Below are 11530 nucleotides of genomic sequence, written 5' to 3' on the forward strand. Positions count from 1 at the left end.
TTAAACTGAGGGTTTATTTAACAAAATTAAATTCATATTTCTGAGGCCATCATAGTGCACCCAATGTCCATCAATCAGGAAAGCTGCAGAATAATGATGTTCTTCTTTATTAAGTAACGTGGCACCTTCCAACAAACACTTGTGGTCAGATAAATCCAAATAATATGGTACATATGCCAGATCTTCAGATTTCCAATGCTACATGTTCAGGACAACAAAAGGGGTAGCTCCATGGCAGAAAACTTGCTGGGAAAATTCTCTCAAGCCATCACAATCATGCTCTTCACACAGTCCAATCTTAGAACAGAATTACTCATCCACAGCCAGTGTATGAAGTTTCCATGTGGAATTTCTTGAGGAGGATTTATATTAATTGTTTGCTGTTGATCTTCCTGTACTTGAGCTGGACATCACCAGTTGGAACAGTAACTCTCTTGAATGGTAGACATGAGATTTTCAAGACTTTTTGTAAAGTTATCATGCTCATTCCCAAAAACAATCAATTATTAATGAAGCTTTATGAACTTCAGATTTGTATTGCTGTTTTTCCATCTTGTCCCAAATCCAAAGTAGCTTCACAGTTGTAAAACTATAGGTGTCCCTTAAACAAAGAAAACAGTCTACAAACTCTCTACCAAAATGAAGAGAGAGTTCCCTAGGAAAATTTCATTTTCATTAAGAATGACATATAAAAACATCAAGAATCCATCTATGGTGCAGGTGTTTTTCAGTTTTATTTCAACATAGAGTGGTATAGAGTACAGTATACTGCTTTGCAGCCAGCTTTCATAGTAAAAACACCTCCCCAAGGAAGAACAGGCCTCCAAAATGATCCATCTTGGTTATAGTTATTTTTAATTGATTCTTTGATTTCTTCAAACCATTCTTCATACTCCCTGGGGACTGAAAAGGGCCAGTGCCGCCGCACCTGTCACCGCCGCCACCGTCACCGCCGCCACTTGCTCATGGAGAACCTGGGCTGCCACCGCGCCGCCGTCTCATCTACTAGCACTGCGGGTTGACTCGGCCTCCCCCATGCCCACATGAGTGCTGGGCTCTGGCACGGCCTCCATCACACCCGCTGCAGTGGGAGTCACAGCAGCTCCAGCCTCCAGGCCAGATCCGACCGGACCCAAGGAGCCAGGACCACGGGAAGCAAGAGAAGTCACTTCTTATTACAGAGAAAGATTCTGCCTGAACTCTGCCCCCCTTCCACCAACTCCAGTGTCCCAAATTACAAGTCTTATAAGAAGAACGTTATCTGAAAAAGAAAGAAAAAAGAGTATTACCATCAGAGAGGCAGCCTGGGCAAAGGAGGAGACATGGAGCATGTGTGTTGGGAGGTTTGAGTAAAAATAGGGAAGTAAAAGAAATGGAATTTGGCAGGCAGAAAAATGTAACTGACAGTATTAACTTTACCAGATATCATTGGAAGATGAAGCAAAAGGCAACATGATCACATTTGCCTTTGAGAAGGTTCTTTGTTATGTCAGTTTGGAGGACAATGCATTATATGAGAGCAAAACAACATAGGGAAGTTAAAGTGTGCAATTGAAAAACTATTTTAATGTCCATGCCACAGATGACAGGGACTCAAACAGTAGTGCTAGAAGGGAACACTCTGATTAGAAAAGCATGTAAGAAGTGAAACCCAAAAGATGTGGTGGCCAACTGCATGTCTAGAAGTGAAGGAGACATTCCTTAATAACAAATATATTTCCTAGCAGTTACCACAGTCCACGGTGTATACCACTCCCTCCAAGTCCCCACTGGTAATCAAAATATAATTTTATATTAGCAGATACAAGATGGGGATCCTTTCCTTTTCTATTTAAATACCCCAAACTAAAGTTGTCATTAGCTGAAAAAAATATGCACAGGAACTAATGGTGAAGCCAGAGGATCATGGTCTAAATCTCTAGATCAGTGCTTCTCAAGTTTAATGTGCATACAAAATCATCGGGAGAGCTTGTTAAAATCAGATTCTGATGAGGTAGGTCTGAGTCTCTGAAGTGTGGAATTCTGCCAGTTAGACCAACTCCCAGGTGATGCAACTACACTTAATCACGATTTGAATAGCAAGGCTATAGATTGTTTCACAAAGAGGAAATAAAACTTATTAGTACAATAAAATGACCATAACCAGGTTGGAGCAATGGAAGAAACCAATACAAGTCTCAAATTAGGCTGCTACTGCTGTAAATCTTTCAGATCTTGCTTTCAGATTGTGTCCGGGTGTGACCTCGTGGGATTGGTGTCTGTCCCAAGAAGAAAGCTGGTGAAGTCATATATGCTCTCAGCCAATAAGTTTGGTAAGGCATCCCATGAAGAGGCACACTGCCCTGGTGTGTCTCACTGAGTAATCAAACCTTGTCTCAAATTTGAAAACAACTCCTTTCCACTGGTTTGCAAGTCAATGCACCTAGTCAAAATGATACAGAGTAGGTTTTGTTCAAATTGCTTAGGGATGAGAACTATCTGGAGCTAAGTTTTACAAAAAGCCATCTGTAGCAATTGCAATACTTATGTACCTATCACCAGAGACAAACAAGTCTGAAAATTTATAAACTGGCTCCTTCTTACCTTATGAGTCAGCACCCATCCACATTTGGTCTCTCTACTGCCTGATCATGTGGCACTTAAGTTATGGTTTGTTTAGATACATCAGCTCTTTCATTACAAGAGCATAATGCTAAGGACCAGGAAGAGAGGCTGGATTTGGCAGTGCATTGCAGGAGAATGGCATTGACAAATGTCCTTGGGTGACACAGACTCAACCTGGCCTCCTCTGGTGGCCTGAAATAGAAAAGTTTTATGTAAGGAGACTATAGTAGGATCTGAAATTGAGAGGAATCTGGTATGAGTAAAAGTGATATCTTGGAAATCAGGAAGATAGTTCCAGCTTGGCAATACCTGGTTATATGATTTCGGACAAGCCATCTTGTTGTTCTTGGTCTCAGTTTCTTCTTTTGAGAAATGAGGATAACATCTCTGTCAGTAGTCTTCAAACTATTCTCTGCAGAGCACTACAGTTTTCATGGAGATACCAAAAGGAGCAGGAAGGACTTAACCCACTGTCTTTCTAACCCTGAATCACATAGTTGGTATGTCTCAAATGTACATGTTATTTGTGTCAGGGTAACCTTTTCCAGTCTGCAGAAGTGTTCCCATTTGTGAAATAATTGATTTAGGTTTTAGAATTTCCCTAAGACTCCTTTCTATATTCAGCACTAATAAAATGTTTCAGGACAAGAATCTTCCCCAGCAGAAAGGTAATTCCAGTGCTGCCCTCAGGAACCTTAGGATCATACGTCATAAACATGGAAATATTTGGAAGAAAGCTTATTAACTGAATAAAATGTGATAGCATCTACCATATCATCTTAAGAAAACAAATTTCTGAAAAAGCAGCTGCAAGACTAATTTTAGTAATCCAAATCAGACTCATGATCCTTTTTTGAAAAATGTACTTATTTGGGTTCTTGGACAATTGAGTTGGGATCACCTACCGTGTGAAACCAGTGGGCTTGCTTTTGTCTCAAAATATTTCCTCTAACTAACCTGTGAGATTAGTCATTCATTTACAAGAAGTTTATCTGTTTTCATTAGTCAGCATTGTGTGTTTACATGTATTAATATTCTTTCAGTAGACCATACTAACAGGACAGTCACCATACTATTTCTCTAACCCTGATTGTCCTACAATGAATTTCAGTAGGATGTGCAAGCATACAAGTGTTGAAGTACCTAGGAGCAAAGTTCAACCTGAGTGGCTATTTATATAAAACTTGTGCTTGCTAGGAGAGCTTCATTGAGAAGTTCCCTTTGTAATACTGACAATGGGGACTTAAAAGCTGCTGGTTTACTTGTTAAATGACTGAATGGCCATTCATTCACTTACTTGGTCCATGAAATTGACCCCATTGCAGAGCTCTGTGAATTACTGTCCCCTACTCACCTTTGGGGAACTGAAATGAAGCTATGCATCTCCTAATAGCTGTATTTTCATCTTGATTCACGTGGGCAATTATGGCTTCATATTTACCTGGCATAGGTGATCTGTCCTCTTTTGTCAGAGGTGACCCACTATCATTCTGTTGGTTTGTTTCCTCCTTAGCATTTTTCTTAGCTCTTCCCTTGACCACAGAAGAATCATTTAACACAGCCTCCTAACAAAAAGGGGCATTTTGGGTACAAATAAGGACAAGTCATGATTAGTTAATAGAAATTTGATTCTCAAAAATACCATGAAATCTAGGGGATTTTCACATACAGTGAACATTATTCTTTACTGGATTATATCAGAACAAATAAGTGCATGTGCACAGATTTTTAATTTGTTTAGTTTTTTCACATTCAACCAACAAAACTTGACATCAAAAAGTCAGTAAGTTAGATTTAGCCTCCCATGGGCTTAAGAGCATCTCCAGAAAGTGGCAATATGTTTCTACCTTCCAAGAGATGGGGAATTGGCATTTTAAAGCACAGTATACTAGAAAAGGTGATTAGTAAACTATAAAAAACTTGGGGATTAAAGATTCTAGGCAATCTGTTCACTACATACATTGACAACTAGATATAATTAAATAGGTTCAATTCACTTACTTAGCTTAGAAAAATTTAGGCAAGATACACTGGTGAAGAAATACTGGGAGGGGGAGCAGAAGACTTGATTTTTCTCTGCTTGCTTGACCATGAGCCTTTTCAGAGCCTGCCCATCCAGAGACTAAGGAGAGGAGTATCAGCCTATTACTTTCCAGTGGTCTTTGGGGTTTGTTGCAATAATGATGAGAGCATTATGTAGTGAAGAGTTCACAGATATGCAGTGGCTAACCATGATATGACTGTGGTCAAAGCACAAGCATTAATACCATGCAGGCCACTGTTGAAATTTCTAACTCTGTTACTTCCTATGATACCATGATAAAGGCATTCAACATTTCTGAGTCACAAAAATGTGGTTTTAACTTTAAAATGGAGATAATATATCCAAAGGAAATGAATTCAGCATACCAAAGTGATACCTGCACACCCATGTTTATTGTAGCATTACTCACAATATCCAAGATATGGAATCAACCTGGGTGCCAATCAACAAATGAATGAATAAAGAAAATGTGAGTATTAGTCAGTCATAAGGAAGAATCAAATCCTGTCATTTGGAGCAAAATGGTTGGAAGTGGAAGACATTATGTTAGGTGAAATGAGCCAATCACAGAAAGACAAGTATCAAATATTCTCTTTCATATGTGAGAACTTTAAAAAAAAGGAAAGTCAACCTGAAAATAGAATAGTGATTTGGAAGGTTATGTGGAGGTGAGGATGGGAAAAGGGAGATTGCATTTGATCAAATCTGATCAGTGCATGCTACATGAATGTACAATTAGCCTCTTTAGTAATCATGATTAATATGCTATTTAAAAATAAATAAAATGGAGATAATAAAAGTGTTAAGGAAAATACATAATTTAAGTATGAGAAATGCCATACTTTACATGCTAAATGTTCAATTTATGGTTAAATCATGATCATCTATTAGAAATAAGAAAAGTATTTCCTAAGCATTCACTTATTCAACAGATATTGTGAATGTGCACTACATACATTGAACATTACATATAATTTAATGTAGGTTCATGATGTCAGTGGAGACCAAAATCATTTTAACATACACTAAGGGAGTACAGTGCCCTTAAATAAAATACTGAAGTTTGTAAATGACTATTAATATTTAAAATGATCATGCATTTTGCACTTGTTTTATGCTTAGATTAGCATAATAAAGCATACACATTTCCACCCAATGTTCCTTGTGATTAAGAAGACTCAGTTATCTCTCAGTGTTCACTGAGGATTGGTTTCAGAACTCTGCAAGATACCAAATTCCATGAATGACTTATTTGCATATAACCTATGCATAGTCTCCTATATACTTTAAATCATTGTTAGATCATTTATAATACCTAATGCAAAGTAAATGTTCTGTAAATAGTTATATTGCTTAGTGAATGAAAACAAGAAAAAAATCTGTACATGTTCAATACAGACATTTTTTTGAATTTTTTTGATCCATGGTTGATTGAATTCTCAACTTCTGCATCTGGAGTACCAAATGTACTTACAAGTTGGTTACATTGTAGAGTGAAGCTGGAACCTAACCAATTAACTATGTCTATCTTTCAGTGCCTGGGTTGTACATAGGCTCTGGGTTTTATTCTGGCTGAAATGAAAGCTATGTGAAAGCTTTGAGCAGAGGATTATTGTGAACTGACTAAATATGAAAAGACTTCTGTAGCCTTTCTGTAGAGAAGGGATGGTTAAGGAAGCAGGAATGAAGACAGGGAGACTTTTGAATCATAGTTGAAATAATAAAAGGAAACCTTCATAGCTGTTTGGAGTTGAATGACTATGTTGGGAGGTGATGAAAAATGATCAGATTCTGGATCTGATGTGAAGGCGGAGACATGGGTTTGCTAGTAGATTACGGTGTGATGTGAGGAAAAGAGAGGTTTCAAGGCTGGTACCAAGGATTTGGGCCTAGACAGTGGTGGGGTGGGGGGTGGTTAGGAAAGCCAGTAAAAGGAAGAAGAGTTGAAAGCAGAAGAGCCAGGACACAGTTTTATAATACATAAATTTGAGGTGAACTTTAAATACTTAAGTGCAGATGTGAGTGACAATCGGACAGATGAGTTTAGATTTCAATGGAAATGCTGGTGTAGGAAATAGAAATGTGCAGTCATTTGGGGTACAGATGGAAGTCAATGTCAAGGGCTGAGAGAGATCCCCAGAGAGTGAGTGCAGAGAGAAAGAGAAGATGAGGTCCCAACACTGAGCCCTGGGGCTTCAATGGCTAAAAGTCAAGGAGATGAGAAGGAATCCACAAAGAACAAAAGGCTGACAACTGCAAGGAGAATGGAGAATGGTGTCACAGAAATAAGGAAGGAAGCAAAGGAAGAAAGAGGTTTAAAGGAAGTGACCCACTGGGTCAACCGCTGCTAACAAGCCAAATAAGATGAGAACTGGGAATGGTGTTTGAATTTAGCAAATTAGAAGTTCATTGAAGGAAACTGGGTTGCTGGGGAGATTGGAAAGGTGACCTGTTTGGGATGGGTTTAAAAGAAAAGCAGAAGAGAAGTGGAGATGGTAAGAATAGACAATGCTTTCAAGTATTTTATCCCAAAGGGGAAGAAAGAATAGGAGAAGAGAATAGCTCAAAGTAAACATTGGGTCTGAGCAGGGATGATATTAGAAGAACTATGGTGTATGGAACTGATGCTGACTTCCAGCCTGGAACAGGGTCCTGGAGGTCCCTGCTGATCCACACATTGACCCTTTGGTTGCTGGATTACAGGATGTCCAGGAGGTCCCAGGGGAGAGTCTAGGCTGGGAAATGTGGGAGCAGGTAGTTGGAGGGCTCAGGGTAGAAATGCTTCCCAACACATCCACAGGTGTTTCAATGTTGTAACAACCACCAGGTTCTGGGCCATGTGTGCCAGCTGAAAATAAAACCTTTGAGCTATGAAGAGTGCTTTTTATTCTTTTCTATATATAGTTTGAAAGACAAGGGGAATTACAGCATATTTTAATGAAAATGGCCAAAAGACAGGGGAGTTTTGAAAATTTGATGCTATAAGAGACCAAGGGAAGAATTGTAGGACAGCCTGGAATAGGCAGATGGGGATGGGGCTAGTGCATAGGGCTGATTTGGATGGAAACAGCCTCTTGGTTCATCATACTAGGAAGGAGCACAGAGGTACAGCTGTATTAGCTGCTGTGCTGGTAGGTAGAGGGCATGTGGAATTTCTTTTTTAGGTACCTTTGTCTTTGTGAAAGAAAGGATATTTATTCATCCTCATTTTTTTTTTCTTCCTCAGGATTCCTATTCATCCACATTTTAACCAAGGTTTATGTAAAATTCTGGGAAACGGTCACTAGACCAAATTTTGTCTCATAACTCTGTCTCCCATCAGGAGACCCCCTCCTTCACCATTGTTCCCTCTTATCTGAGGAAGCATCTTTCCTCTCATTCCATGGAAAATCAGAGCCCCACTTCCTTCAGAGTCAGGTAGTTTCCAAAGTGTCAAACCCTATTTCTGCTTTGCTGTAGAATAATGGATTAAGGAAACAGTTCTTGCTGGCACAAAATGTGCCCAGGGCTACCATCTAACCTGACACATTCATGGAATAAAGGAAAGGAAGGAAGGAAGAAAAGGAAAGTCCAGGTTTCATTGAGAAGGATCACTGCTAATCTAGCTTCTTTAAATATGTTTATGCTCAGGAGATTTGTGTCTTATTTACAACTAATGCCACCGTTTCATGATTAGCCTTCCAAGATTTTTGCCTAGGTTCAGGAATATATCCAAAATAGTTGAAGGGTGACAGTGTTTGATCGCTTGCCTCTCTCTGTATCCTCAAAGTTAATACGATGTTTATCAGAGTGCAAAGGCACAGACAGGGAGAAATTTAATTCAAATTTTGCCAGGAGTCTAGTGCCACTTCACAAAATATTGATTAGGTGTCTGATTTGCTCTCCCCTGACAATGGGCCACAGGAATAAACCAATGAGGTGGACTCAACTATGACTCATCATGGTCATTCCATAAAGCTAGGCAGCCAATGAGGAACAGCTACCTTTTGATTGGGCGAGAGGTCAGTGAAGGGGGAAACCATCTTAGCAAGAGCAGAAAATATTGCACATGCCCTTGCACACATGCACGAACACAGACACCATGCTACGCCCCCTGCTGCAGTGAACAGTTGCTGATTGTTTCTCTTAAGGCTTTTGTTTTTCCACAGCCCCCACCCTACCTCCAAAGGACAAGTTTCTGTTCTCAGATCACACTGCTTACCTGGTCAGACAGCCCATAATCCCTTTTTAAAGGCATTCAGGGAAACACTTTCTCCAGCACACCCCTTAGTAAGAGTGAACTTTGATCTGCAGGTAAATACACAGGCTCTGTTCTTGAAATGAACTGTCTGATCTGTTCTAGGGAGCTGGCCACACCACTGCCCTTCCTGACCCAAGCAGCCAACTGAGAAGGGGATGCAGTCTGGGACCAAGCCCACTGGCTGGAGGCTGTTTCTTACACTTCCTGTAAGAATGGAGGGAGGATTTTGGCATGCTAAAGCAGGCTCCAGTGTCGTCGCCATTTTCCCCACATGCTTCCCCTGTCATTGTTCTGTGGCCTCCAAATCCAGAGCCCAGGAAAGCTCTCCTGTTTGCAATGTAGCATTTGGCAGCATCTTTCCTAGCTACTGGGCTCTAGGCATTTAAAATTGTCATTTGAAAGACTCCCCTCCTCTTGTTTCCACTGAGTTTTTATGTTTCCTGAACTTCCCTTGTTCCCCAGATGTTGGGATTGGGGCTGCCTGCCAATCCCTGGTTTCCTCAGATGAGTAGCTGTCATGGCCTTCTTGCTTCATTTCTGCACCCACACCCATGCCCTGGCTCTAGGTCTAATTTGAGAGCAGTGATGATGGCAGGAAACTGGGGTGATGTTGGCTCCCAGCATCATTTCTGCCTGTATGAACTATGTTCCTTTGCCCCAATGGCTGCTTTCAGTGTGATCCTTTGATCGGAGAGCATCTGCCCATGGATTAGCCAGTCCTGCTGGTTGCTTGCTCTGATGTCCATAGATGACAGTTGTAATTCTCTCTGGGTGGAAAAACCTGCCAGTGAGGATAGCATTCACTCTAAGAAGTGAGTGACTATATTTTGTACTAGAGAAAAGGAAGTTGGGATGATGTCATAGGAATTATCCAGTCCAAGAAAGATTATTGGCTATGAGATGGAAGCTGGTTGTTTTCCATATTCTTGACTTCAAAACAAAAGAAAATGGCATGGAATGGAAGCAGGAGAGAGTTAGGGAGACATGAAGAACAGCATTCTGCATATTAGGGTTAGTAGAGAGTAGGGCATATTACTAAGTGGTCATTTGGCACTTCTTTCTGCAGTGACTTCAATGCCCTTTCCTAGGGTTTTGTTCAGGTGCTTTCTCATGATTACAATAGAAACTGCATGACAGGGTGCATCTCAGTGGTAAAGCATTCATCTAGCAGGGGAGAGGACCTAGGTCTGACTCTCAGTACTGAGAAACGACAATGAAGCAAAACCCAAAATAAAATGAACAAGCAAAACCAAGAGTGAACACGATGTCTTACGTGGCATTGTGGTTTGGATCAGACGGATCTAGATTTTGAGCCATAGCACAGCTAATAATGTGATGTTAGCTAATTTCTTAACTTCTCTGGGCCTTTTATTAAATCTGTGAAATGGGAGTCATGCCATCAACCATTAGGTTTTTTTTTTTTTTTGTAAACAAATGGGATACATGCTGTAATCATAAATTTACATAGGGTAATGTTGTTTGATTCATTCTGTTATTTTTCCCTTCCCCCCACCTCTCCCCCCCATCCCTCTATACAGTCCCTCCTTCCTCCATTCTTGCCCCCCTCCTTAACCCTAACTCTAACACTAACACAAACCCCTCTCACCCCCCATTATGTGTCATCATCCACATATTAGCGATATCATTCGTCCTTCGGTTTTTTGAGATTGGCTTATCTCACTTAGCATGATATTCTCCAATTTCATCCAATTGCCTGCAAATGCCATGATTTTATCATTCTTTATGGCTGAGTAATATTCCATTGTGTATATATATATATATATACCACAGTTTGTTTGTTTGTATATATATATATACAAATATTCCATTGTGTATATATATATATATATACCACAGTTTGTATATATATATATATATATACCACAGTTTCTTTACCATTCATCAATTGAAGGGCATCTAGGTTGGTTCCACAATATGGCCATTGTGAACTGAGCAGCTATGAACATTGATGTGGCTGTATCTCTGTAGTATACTTATTTTAAGTCCTTCAGGTATAGGCCAAGGAGTGGGATAGCTGGGTCAAATGGTGGTTCCATTCCAAGTTTTCTAAGGAGTCTCCACACTGCTTTCCAGAGTGACTGCACTAATTTGCAGCCCCACCAGCAATGTATGAGTGTACATTTTTCCCCACATCCTCGCCAACACCTGTTGTTGCTTGTATTCTTGATAATCGCCATTCTAATTGGGGTGAGATGGAATCTGAGGATAGTTTTGATTTGCATTTCTCTTATTACTAGAGATGATGAAAATATTTCCATATGTTTGTTGATTGCTTGTAGATCTTCTGTGAAGTGTCTATTCATTTCCTTAGTCCATTTGTTGATTGGATTATTTGTATTCTTGGTGTAGAGTTTTTGGAGTTCTTTATAGATTCTGGAGATTAGTGCTCTATCTGAAGTATGATTGGCAAAGATTTTATCCCACTCTGTAGGCTCTTTCTTCACATTGCTGATAGTTTCCTTTGCTGAGAGAAATCTTTTTAGTTTGAATCTATCCCAGTTATTGATTCTTGCTTTTATTTCTTGTGCTATGGGAGTTCTGTTGAGGAAGTCTGGTCCTAAGACGACATGTTGAAGCTCTGGACCTACTTTTTCTTCTATAAGGTGAGAGGTCTCTGGTCT

General features: G+C 39.9%; 1 pseudogene; it reads right to left on the minus strand.

The window, feature by feature from the left end:
- On the minus strand, positions 1-1073 carry LOC124973848 (uncharacterized protein C14orf28-like; annotated as a pseudogene).
- Positions 1074-11530: the final 10457 nt, after the last annotated feature.

The sequence above is a fragment of the Sciurus carolinensis genome, unplaced genomic scaffold (genome assembly GCF_902686445.1).
Source record: "Sciurus carolinensis unplaced genomic scaffold, mSciCar1.2, whole genome shotgun sequence".
NCBI lineage: Eukaryota > Metazoa > Chordata > Mammalia > Rodentia > Sciuridae > Sciurus > Sciurus carolinensis.